Below are 11,630 nucleotides of genomic sequence, written 5' to 3'. Positions count from 1 at the left end.
CCATCCTGAGACAGACTGGCTCCAAGGCCAATGGGGCTTGGCGATCATCTGCCTGAATTCATGCCCACATTGAAAGGGTACCAGGCAGCTGTCAACAGCAGTCTTGGCCAGACATAGGGGCAGAGAGTCCCTGGGAAAATGTTGGCAGGCCCCCTTGGCTTAGCTGGCTGACAGAGACAGATAAGGCAGGTCATCCCTCCTGGGATGAGAGCTACTGAGGTAGTAGTCAATGACATTGAATATTTCTGGTCCCACTGGCAAAACCATCTCTATCGTGAGATAGATGAAGTCTTGTCTTATCTTGATATCATTAAACATCCACATCTCCTATCTCTCCTTATTCTTCAGGACCCCGCAAACAGGTTCATTATGATTTGGCATCTCAGGGAGATCCCCAAAGGGAGAGAATGCAGCGATCATACCGACCACCTGAATTTCCCTCTCCAAGACAGTGCTGTCTCATATTACATTAGTAGAATGGCTTCTGATTAGGATTTGGCCTCAGTTGGGGAGAAAATGTATTAAAAATGTCAACGTGAATATTTTACATCTGCGTCTGGTTTTGCAGAAGATGGAGAAACATTTTCCATAAGGCTATTGCTAGCGTTTCCTCTCAATCAAACATCTAGAGGTATTAACGTTAATTCCGCATACAGTGTGGTGGCTATGGAAAGCGTTTCCACAGGGCATGTGCTGTTATAACCCAGGCATACTGCTTTGGAGTATTTAACTTAAAGCACAAATAGAACTTAGACATTCTAGTGCATCCTTTAGTACACAAGCTTTCAGAAGTAGCACTTGCATCAATCACTCTTTGAGAGATGCTAGATAATAGGTGGTTCAGGTTTAACTTTGAGATAAGAACCACTGTTGTACGTGGTTGGTGAAAGAGAAAGTCGTGTGCTTCAGGAACAAATATCAAAACGGACATTTTATCAAGGAAATCAAGAAGCTTGACTACTATTTGTGCTTCAACTTGTCGCAAATTTAGATGACACCAGACCCAGCTGGCTGGGCCCGACTTCCATTTCGAATTTGCTGAAGTGTCTCAAGAGATCCTTGATAGGGACTTAGAACTCTGATATCTAAAAAGTCATCAGCCATAGCAAGGAAAACAGAAACAGCTCAGCTTGACTCATTTATTTATCAAAGGTTTTATTGGTAAAAATACAGAAAAATCCCACACGCACAAAATCACTTAGATCCCCCAAACTTCTCCCTCCACTTGGATCCTCTTCCACCATGTCCCCTTTCTCTCCCCAATCCCCCTGGCTTCCTAATTTTCATTCTAGAATGAAATCTCAGGCCAGACCACAAAGCTAGGAGGGCTGTACACAGGCAATTATTGCTCATTAATGGTCTAAACCAGACACAGTCACTGACGAGTGGATTTTCAACAAGTTTATTTGATCTACACAATTTACCTCCTTTGTCACTTTATTGCAGAATCTAAGGGACGAGAAAGGGGGTGGGCCATTATATGAGTAGTTATTGCCCTTGTGCCAACCTTCAATAAGACTGGCTCTCATGTTGCTGACTACTCACCCAAACTTAGTCTCCCATGTCACCAAAGCCCTAATCAAAATCACCTTACCTTCATCCCCAAAACTGATCTGGTGCTACTGAAAGTCAAGTGTTTCTATTTCAAAATGGAAAAAGTGGAGGGGCTGGCCCCGTGGCCGAGTGGTTAAGTTTGTGAGCTCTGCTTCAGTGGTCCAGGGTTTCACCAGCTCGGATCCTGGGCGCACACCCAGCACTGCTCATCAAGCCATACTGAGGCGGCATCCCACATAGCAGAGCCTGAAGTACCTACAGCTAGAATATACAACCATGTACTGGGGGGCTTTGGGGAGAAGAAGAAAGAAAGAAAAACAAAGAGAGAAGTGCTGCTTCTGTACTGGCTGGTTCTGTTTCCTATTCTGCTTCTCTGCCTCCCTAAAGGCATTTTCATAGGTAGCTATGCCCCAGGATACTCTGAGACCATCTAACTTTGTCTCTCATTGTTCCTCTGCCAGGTCCTGTTTCCACTTTTGAGACCTTAGTTTGCTTTTCTCTTGCATGCAGTTTGCGATACGCCCACGTTGGGAACTCAGTGGAGAGCGGCAGTTCTAGGATAGCCTGCTGCTGCGGCAATGCCACCAGCGGGGGCTACGAGGCCCTGGGCTGAGGGGAGTGGCTTCCAGGGTCCTCGTGCTGCCTGTGCATGAGTTTAATTTCTTCAACCTCACCAGGAGCTAAAGCTAAGAAATCTCCCCTGCTCCTTTTTTCTCTAATTTTAAGATAATCACACTTCTTTTCAGCCTTGATCTCCAAAGGCTTAGGAGTTTTCATGTTAAGCAAAATCAATATCAAGTTAAGAAATCAGTAGATCTCACCAAACTCCAAGTACAGAAAATTATGTCGTGAGACCATTGGTCTCAAGTGGTCCATGTGATTGTGGATAGAGGCCTCAGCAGCTCCAGCACAGGCACACAGAAAGAAGAGGCAGCTGGGCGTCCTAAGAACGTGGCAGGACGAGTCCTGGGTAAATAAAGGGTTTTCCAGGAAGACAGAAAATCTCTCACTTTCTGATGCATGAGCAGCTCAGTGAATGAACTCTTCACTAAGCAAAACCTGTTAAAGTTCAAAGGAAAAGAAGAAAAAGGAAAAGGAAGAAGATTCCAATAGTGCAAAACAGAGAAAATAATGAAGTTGATTAAAGTGAGTTTACGCCTCGACAGTTTCTTGGTTGTTATCTGTAAGAAGAAAAGAATTTATTATGCACCAATGTGTACTTGCCAATGTGAGACTGAACGTACAGACTCCTTGCACATCAGGAACGTACTGTGCTGGCTGTGGAAAGTCATGTAGAGATAAATATGCTCCCTCTCTGATCTGATCTCCTCTTACAGAGACTTCCCAAGTTAATTAGTCTCTCTTGGGGAGACAGAGTTATCTCTTATGACTCAATAGCAATTAACTTTTTAACAATTAACCATAGCCTTCAACCACAAATATGCCACAATTTAAACAATATCATAATATATAGTCCACTGACAAAGATGTGGCAGTCCTCAAGTACTTATTAAATGGGGACCTTTATCCTCAAAGCACCGTGTTGAGTGCAGGTCTGCCGGGCCTCAAAGAGTTTTACGATTTAATGCATAACAAATATTGCAAAAGTTATTGCTGTGCGTGTGGCTGCTGCAGGGTGGTGAATAAAAAATGAGTCATGAGGACTGCGTGTTTAGGAAGAAATTACCTTCAGAAACTACCCTTAACAACTGTTTATTTTAATACTTTTTAAATGATAAAATATATTATCATTATAAGAATATTGGAAAAACTAGAAAATTAGAAAGGAGAAAAACAATCATAGTCCCATCACCCGATATTTTGATATTTTCATTCCAGGACTTTCTTTTATGCACTTATGCTTCCTCCTTGCTTTCTGTCCCAGTCCCGCCGACTAATCACCATACTCTCTGCATGCATCACCTGGAGAAAGCTGGGTCAGCCTGCCCTTTATGACTTGACAAGATCATCTTAAACTCCCTTTCTACATCTAGGGAAAGTTTAGGGACTTCCCCAGGGTCTCTGACCTGGACTTCTTGCCTCTGCTGAAACGTCAGTTTAGATTTTGTGTCTTGTGAATGTTCTTTAATTTTTCACACTAGTTTAATCCGAATGAGGGCCATAGACCCCCACTCCTCAGCTTCCTCTGTATGTGAACATCCTGCCGTGTGTCAGACATCTGCCATGGGCCCCAGGACTTCTCACCTCAACTGCACCTAATAGGAGAGCCTCTCCACATGGGCCTGAGCTCCTGCTGCCCCGTCTGTCTGTGATAGGTGTCAATGGTACTGTAAAAACAGTTGACAAACATTAGACATTTGAGAAAATTCCATTCCCTTATTTCCATTCTCAGGCAGCTTTTTAAGAAAAATCAAGTCAAGGCTGGCTTCTGTGCAGACATTAGAAAGCCCATGTGGAACTTTAGGTGGGTGGCTTCCATCAGGCTCCGTTTCAAGGCTGAGCTCTCATCACGGAAACTCTGTGTAGGAGAGAAAGTGGCCTCTAAGGAGGAGGGAGCACATATCTGGGAACAGCTGTTGTGTTACACTCCCCTCCCCCACCCCAAAGGTTTTGTGACCTGTTAGGATGTGGCCATGCTAGGAACAAAACACAGCTTCAGTTCCACATTGAACTGGCAAAATATTCAGGAAGCACAAGTTTCCAAGACCCCCAAAAAATTATACAGCTGCCGCGTTGCCTCGCTGTCCAGGTGGGAGCAGCAGTTAGTGCTCCTGTCATGCAGAACTGGACTGTTGGAAGCAGACTGTTTTGTACTGGCTGGTGGTTGGCAGCTGAGGGAGCAGCTAGCAGGAGGGGAGAATCTTGTCCTTTCTGCCCCATTGTTTCCTGAGCAGCAGCAAAGAGCATCTCCACTGGTCTGTCAAATCGTGAGCTGATTCTGGCCAAACTTGTCTCTGCAGATACTTTCAGGAGAGATATGACAGCCAAGAGGTCTGTGACTTCATATGTTTACAAGATCAAAAGGTGATGTGCCTATATGATGCATGCACAGTGCATGCATGACAACTTTAAGACAAAATGACACAGGTTTGTGCTGAAATTGCTCATTCCAAATCGGTTCGGCTTTAACTGTGAAGGAGAAAGCCTTGTTCCTACTGTTTTGTGCATCAGAGGTTTAGTTAAGGGATAAGGTGCCTTTAGCAGTGGAGCCCCCTGCGGAGCAGCAGTGTGATGGATGATGGAGGTCTGACGAAGCTGTTCTGAAGCCGTGGCTCCGCTGCTTCATCGCTGTGCAACTCCAGACAAGTTACTCAACTGCTCTGTGCTTTACTGTCCTCAGTTAGAAAAAGTCCTCCCTCAGAGGACAGCTTTAAGAATAAAACAAAGTAAACAGCTAGGAAGGAGTTCTAGATAAGAAAGTCTCTCATGCTTGCTAATATTTGATGTGGTTATCAGGCTTCTGAAAACCCACCAGACACTGGGAATTCAGAGGCCCAGAGCTGGCTCGGGGCAGGGTCGTGGATTTAGTTCACTCACTTTCAGGGTTCTGGCCAGACATTGGATGCAGTCGCCCGGTGAAGACTACTGCTTCAGTAGGGACGCTCACTGCTCTTCAGTAGGCCAGATCTTAAATGGAAGGAACTTGAGGGTAGGCCCAGGAACAGGGAGCTTCCTTTCCTCCCCATGGTTGTCCAATGTCTTTTCTTCTCCCTCTCTCTGCGTCATCCAGGTCCTCTGGGAAGTAGGCCATGAGATGGGATTAGGAGTGGGAGAGGTTTGGGGGAGTGATGTCTGTGGAAGATAAAGGGGAGAAAGCAGGCTGGCTAGGGCCACTGGCAGACACTGATGAAGATGGGACAGTCTCAGTCAATAAGAGGAGGCTCCAGAGCCCCAGAGTCCTTCATAGGAGCCCCACTTTGGGCAGGAGTAACCAGGCCCGAGTACCTTGCCCTGCTAGGTCAGCTGGAGGCTGCCGGGGAAGAGTATAACCTCAGCTCAGATGACCGCCGGGTAACTGGAGGCTGTCTGCCCCCTGCACTCCTCCCAGCTCTCTTTCCTGGGGGTGATGGGGATGGAGGTCCATGGCTGCCACACCAACCAAGTGAATCTCAGATCTGAGAGGTCCATGTGCTCATAGCTCGCTTGTGATAACAACGACCATGTATTGGCCTCCAGTACGTGCTTGGCAATGTTTTAAATAATTATATTTAAGCTTCAAAATAACCATGACTTAACTTTTATTTTCTACGTTTGACAGGCGAGAAAACTTAGGCTCAGAGAGGTTAAACAACTTGTCCAAGTTCAATGGCTAGAAGATGGCAGAGCCAGGGGATTTGAATGCACAAAATAAAATGATCATCAATGTGGGGCAGAAACTTGTCTTCTATTCTTACAAAAATAGAGACATGCATTCAGCTTATCCAGCAAATGTAGGGGTTTTGCCCTGGTCACAGGGTGCAGCGGGAGGGGGAGAGTGGAGATGGGCTGTTGGATTAATTACATAAACACGTGACAGAGGACATAAGAATGCCTAGCTGTAGAAAGACCAGTATCCTCATGGCCACCTGCCTCCGGCATATTGGTCTGAAAACCTGACTTATGATATGTCAGCATTCAGGAAGTAAGCAGAGAGAAACAGTTATAATTGGGAGAGGAAGGGGAGCAGAGTAAAGGTTACCCTTAAAAAAAAAAGATGTACTACATTTTGAAATAAAACTGGCAAAATTAATTATATCTGTAGAGTTAACAGTGATAAATAAGTTGACAAGAATTAGAGCCCAAACTTTGAAAAATATTGGGTGGCAGAAAATTCTTCCCTGGATGCCTTATTTAATTTAAATTTGCTAATAAGCTCCATTGCCTTTATCCAGTCAGTGGGGCAAATTTCCATGGATAATGAAGATGAAAACCGTGAGTTCCCTTATGGAATCAGACCACTTGCCAGCACCTGCCTCCATTTCCTTCCTGGTGAACAAACCGCATTCTGCCTCCGAGGATTGTCCTTGGACTTGGGGAAAGTGAGAATAAATGTATAGTCCATTTTGAATCTGATAAGATTCCAGGCAGCATCTTCAGAATTCTGACCCACTAACCTAGAAAAGGCCTTTCAGATTCCCAACTGTCATTATCAAAACAGAAGCTAGAAAATCTAGTCTTTCTTTCATCCATTCACAAAGCAAATAAAGTCCATATAAGTTTATTGAAAGTCCATTGACAAGCGATGTGAGAGGAAACTTCTTTTTCATAACATCCAAGGTGGAATTCTGATAGATCCTTAGAGAGCAAAAGGTGACCATTAAAATTTGAATCCCTTTACTTTATTTCATACAGCTCATCCTACATGCCTAATATTGAGAATAGACTCCAGAATATCTATGCCAAGGATTCAAGTGAGGGCAAAATATAGCTTTACTGCCAGTGTGGGTATCTGCCCAACATCCCCTCTAGGGGAGCAGGGGTGTTGAACCTGGGCTCTAGCCCCGGGATTGCACTGGGTGAGGGGGAGACCATGGCATGGGATGGGCCAATCTGGACTTGACAGTGATTTGAGAGGTGGCCTCCCAACAAGGGTTGCCATGCAATATTTGGGGCATACTAATATTAAAAAATTATTTGTTTTCTGTCTGAAATTCAATTTTTTTGACTTGATATTTTATCTGCGTATTTTCTGTACTTATTTGTATTTTAAAATCCTGTGTTTTATCCAGTAGCCTGACTCTAATCACCATTTCCAAAACTGAAGAACAGAGCCAATGTGTCCCTCCAAAGGGGCCAGACAGAAAGGTAGGTTCCAGTGACCAGGCAGTGGGATCAATCAGAGATTCCAGGTCAAAGCAAGAGCTTTTGCATGTTTGAATCAATAGAAGTTATTGACTGATTGAAACATACCAAGTGCTACATCAGTGTTTGATGAAGGTAGGTAGTCACCACAAAGGGGTACCTAAGAGGTACGTACGATTGTTATCCCCATTTTCCAGCTGAGGAGATTGCGGTGTGGAGACTGTGGGTGACCTACCCCACGGAACACACGTCATGGAATTGGAGTCTTGAGCTCAAGGCATCTGCCTCCTGAGGCCAAGCCTTATTGGCCTTGGTACTCTGTTTAGCAGGGCTTTGCTCGTTCATTTATTTATAAAAATAGATGCGTAAAGGCATCAGAAACTCCCTTCTGAAGACAATTCCGCTGTGCATTGGTTATGGATGGGTTAGTGGAGAGGAAAATCAAACATCAGACTCCTCTTTAATATTAGCTGATTAGTGAAAGAAAGACATTGTTTTAGGAAGAGGGAGTTTTAAATAGTATTAATATGTGATGTGTTCCTTGTTTAAAAAAATCAAAGGTGATGAGTATTCTCCTGTCAGTTATAATACTTTAGATTTCCGGAGCTCCTTACTTCTAATCTGTTCACAGATTCAGTCAACCTCTTGTGGGGCGCACAGGGTGTGTCAGCTCCGCACTAGACACAGTCATGAAACATGCAGTGCACAGGCCCCGCCCTCCGGGACCCTGGCTTCTCTCACTGCATTTCGTGCTGGGCTGAGCTTTCTGTTTGCCCTTCTAGATCTTCTTGCTACCCTGCTCACATTGACTTTGTGGCAGGAAGGCTGACCTCTTCCCTCCCCATCACCTGGACCTCTGCTTCCTGTTGGGCTTGGTTGATGGGGGGCACTGAGAGAGACGGGAGCAGGGGAGAATTGGAGATTTCTTGCCTGGCTCTCTCCCTAACAGACCGGGCCTCTGCAGTACTTGGCTCCTGCCCTGGAGCCCCAGGTCTTGTCACAGCCATCTTCCCCACCATCCCTCTGAGTTCTGATCAGTGTTCCCCACCTGTCCCTCCAGGCCCAGGGGTGGTAACCTTCTGTTTGTTGCTGATCCCTGGGGCTTTACCATGGCTCATTGGTTTCCTTAATCCTCCTCTGACTCTTCTAGATAGCCTGTCACTTAAGTCTCTTCAGTTACCCCTTTGAGCATATCATCTCTTTCCTGCTGGGACACTGATGGGTACAAGCTTCATAATCTCTCATATGATTTCTGCTTTTCAGATTGTCTGTAAAATCCGATGGACAAAAATGTGAACCAAAGACAGACATAATGAAGCGATGGAATACACTTGGGAGAAAGTAAAACCATGCCAGTAAATGCATGCCATCTTAGGCATGCATGCTGACTGTTCCCCAAGGAGGAAAGAGGCTCTCACTGTTGGTAGAGTGTGTTTGCATTGCACTGACAGGGCCCATTGTCAAAGAACTTCCCGTGTATGTGTATGTCTTATCAATGTATGTATTATCAATGTCAGTCTCATGTGCTTGTACTGTCACACACAGAATGTCCATTTTAAACGACACAGTGCACTATTTCTATAACTATCTATTTTATATACATACATACATCTCATCTAAAGAAGGCCTCAATTAGTTGATTAGGTTTACCAAGGAAGAAGGGAAATGACTGGGAACAAATGAGCGCTGTTTATTTGAACATACTTTGAGCTGCCCCAGGAGAGATCATAAAGAACAAAGAAGGACGTTCCAGGGAGGAAAATTTACTTTTGTGTGAAGGAAAACTTTATAACACTGTGAGATCCAAAAAGAATTTACAGTTTAGCTATGTATTGTTTGTTCATAAAAATTACTTGAGTTTGGCTTTTGGTCATATAACCTATTTTGGCCCTTAAAGCAAAATTTCAAGAGTTTAATTACATGGCATAAACAGATTTTTTAAAAAGTTTACTAGGCAGTCTCTGATAGGCTCTCTCAAGGTAGGGATTGCTCTTTTTTTCCCCTTGTATGCTAAGAGCAGATTTTAAAGAGCCTTAATGGAAAATGGATTCTTGCCAGAAATACCAAGGAGTAAGTAGTCCCTTGCATTTTGGGGGTTATGATATTAGAGAAAAAATAGCTCACAATGTGTTAATATATGTAATGCTGTCAGAACGCTGCCTGGCTCATACTAAGTGCTGTATAAGTGCCTGCTAACATTATTATTATTATTTTACTTTAACATCGTCTTTTCACACTACAGTGCTGGGTCCAGGAGGCCCAGCCATTGCTCCTCCAGCAGTGGGCTCTGCTCCACCCCCAACAACACAACCTGCCCAGGTCTCTCTGCAGCTTGTCTTGGCTGTTGCCACCTACACACCCATGGGAAGTTATTCCTGGTCTCCACTTCTCCAGAGGCCTAGAAGAGCTTGACAAAGAGGAGCAGGACCTTTCTGAAAAGGCTGAGACCAATGAGGAGCTTCAGGGGGCTGGCCTTCCCAGCTCCCTAATTTCTGCTCCTCACCCTGAGGGGGTTGACTGGTTTCCTGCAGCTCCTACTGAAGGCCGCTGCCACTCCACTGCCCAGGCCACAACATGACACACACAGCCACAAAATGGTCACGCACTGCTCTTCCACATACTCTTAGAAGATGGAAGTGAAGCTGAGGGAAAATTCACATCAGTTTCTAAACAGGCAATTGTAGCATACCCTGGAGCTGGCCCAAGAGCCAGTTACGAACAGCCACCAATGACCTGAAACTAGACTGGGAAGTTAATGCTTCAAGTTAGTTGTTTAAACTTTATGTAATAATTAAGTCAAACACTTGTCTTTTGCACTTTTTATTTCCTTAAAATAGATCAAGTTTTTGTAAGATTCTGATTAAATTGCTTGCCATTTTCGCAGAGTATGAGGCTTATTTTTATTTCTGGGTCACATAAAATGTAACTAATATTAACTCATCATTGCAGTTATAAACTTTAAACACACAACTCATTGCAAAGGGAAAGACCTGTGAGGTTTCCAAATAGAAGAAAACTCAGAAGAAGTCATTTTCTCCAACATTATATAAACCTTGCCTCTTTTTAGATATGGATTCATATTTTTATTGGTATAAACACAAAACAAAATCTAATGCTCACCTACGAGGTGACTATAACAGGAAACTTGTTCCTTATTCAAGTCTGCTAAAAAAATTCACCAAGCAGCAAGAAACCCCCAAGAGAGAACGTATAGTATAAATTTATTTGGATTTAACTCAACAAGTATTTGTTGATTAATCATTATGTACCAGGCATGATTCTAGGCATTATAAATTCAGAGATGACTAAGGTGGCTGTGTTCTTTAGAAGTTCACAATTTCTTCCTGAGACAGGAAGCTAGATGAGCCATTCTAGGACAATGTGAGGAGTTCTGAAGATAGAGCATGGGATACAGAGCCTTGACGGAGTGCCCAAGGAGGCTGATAGTTCCTTCTGAAGGGAGTTTCCTCTTATTTGATTATGTGTCTGCCCCTTCTGATAGACTAGGACAAGAACTGTGTCTTCTTTGTTGTCTTATTGCTGCCAAAAGCACAGGGCTTAACTTATTTTTCTATAGAAAAATAGAAAGAGACAAGGGAGGGAGGAAGAGCAGGAGGAAGGAAGAAGAGGGGAGAAAAGAAAGAGAAATGTTATAAAAGAGATGATTCTTGAATCAAACATTGAATGATGAATATGATTTTTCTAAATTGAGAAAGGAAGAAGAAATGAAATAGAAAAAGAGTCAGCAAATATTTCAAAGAAGAGATGACTTTTGAGACAAAACTTGAAGGGCATGAGAGTTTGCCACTAGGAGGAGAAAAGAGGATAAGGTGTAACAGGCAGAGTGATACTTTATAAAGAAATATAAGTACTTGGAGAATGGATCCATCAGGCATGTCTGCAGTGGAGGCGAGATGTGGAGAACTAACAAGAGATGAGGCTGGATGGCAGACTGAGACCAGATTGTGCAAAACTGTGAAAGGCAGACCAAGAAGGTAGTTCACACAATAGAAATAATTGATCTGGTCTTTGATTTAGAGACAGATACTTAGAGGGGAAGAAGGGAAGAGTGAAGAGAGATCGGGAGGTTAATTAGGATACATCACAGTGGTCCAGACAGAAAGCAGTGCGGGTCTGAGCTAGAGAAGGGACTGTGGGAATGAAAAGCTGAGGATCACTGTAACCCTGTGGAGTAAAATCTATAGAAATGATTGAGCATGGGAGAAGCTGCATTCAGCCACACTAAGTCATCAACGAGGAAACATTAAAGGGAAAATGACTACACCATGTGCAGAAATACAAAGTTGAGAGGAGAAGTTGGTTATGGGCCAGGA

The sequence above is a fragment of the Equus asinus genome, chromosome 2, assembly GCF_041296235.1.
Source record: "Equus asinus isolate D_3611 breed Donkey chromosome 2, EquAss-T2T_v2, whole genome shotgun sequence".
NCBI classification, from domain to species: domain Eukaryota; kingdom Metazoa; phylum Chordata; class Mammalia; order Perissodactyla; family Equidae; genus Equus; species Equus asinus.
Note: the sequence above shows the minus strand (reverse complement) of the source record.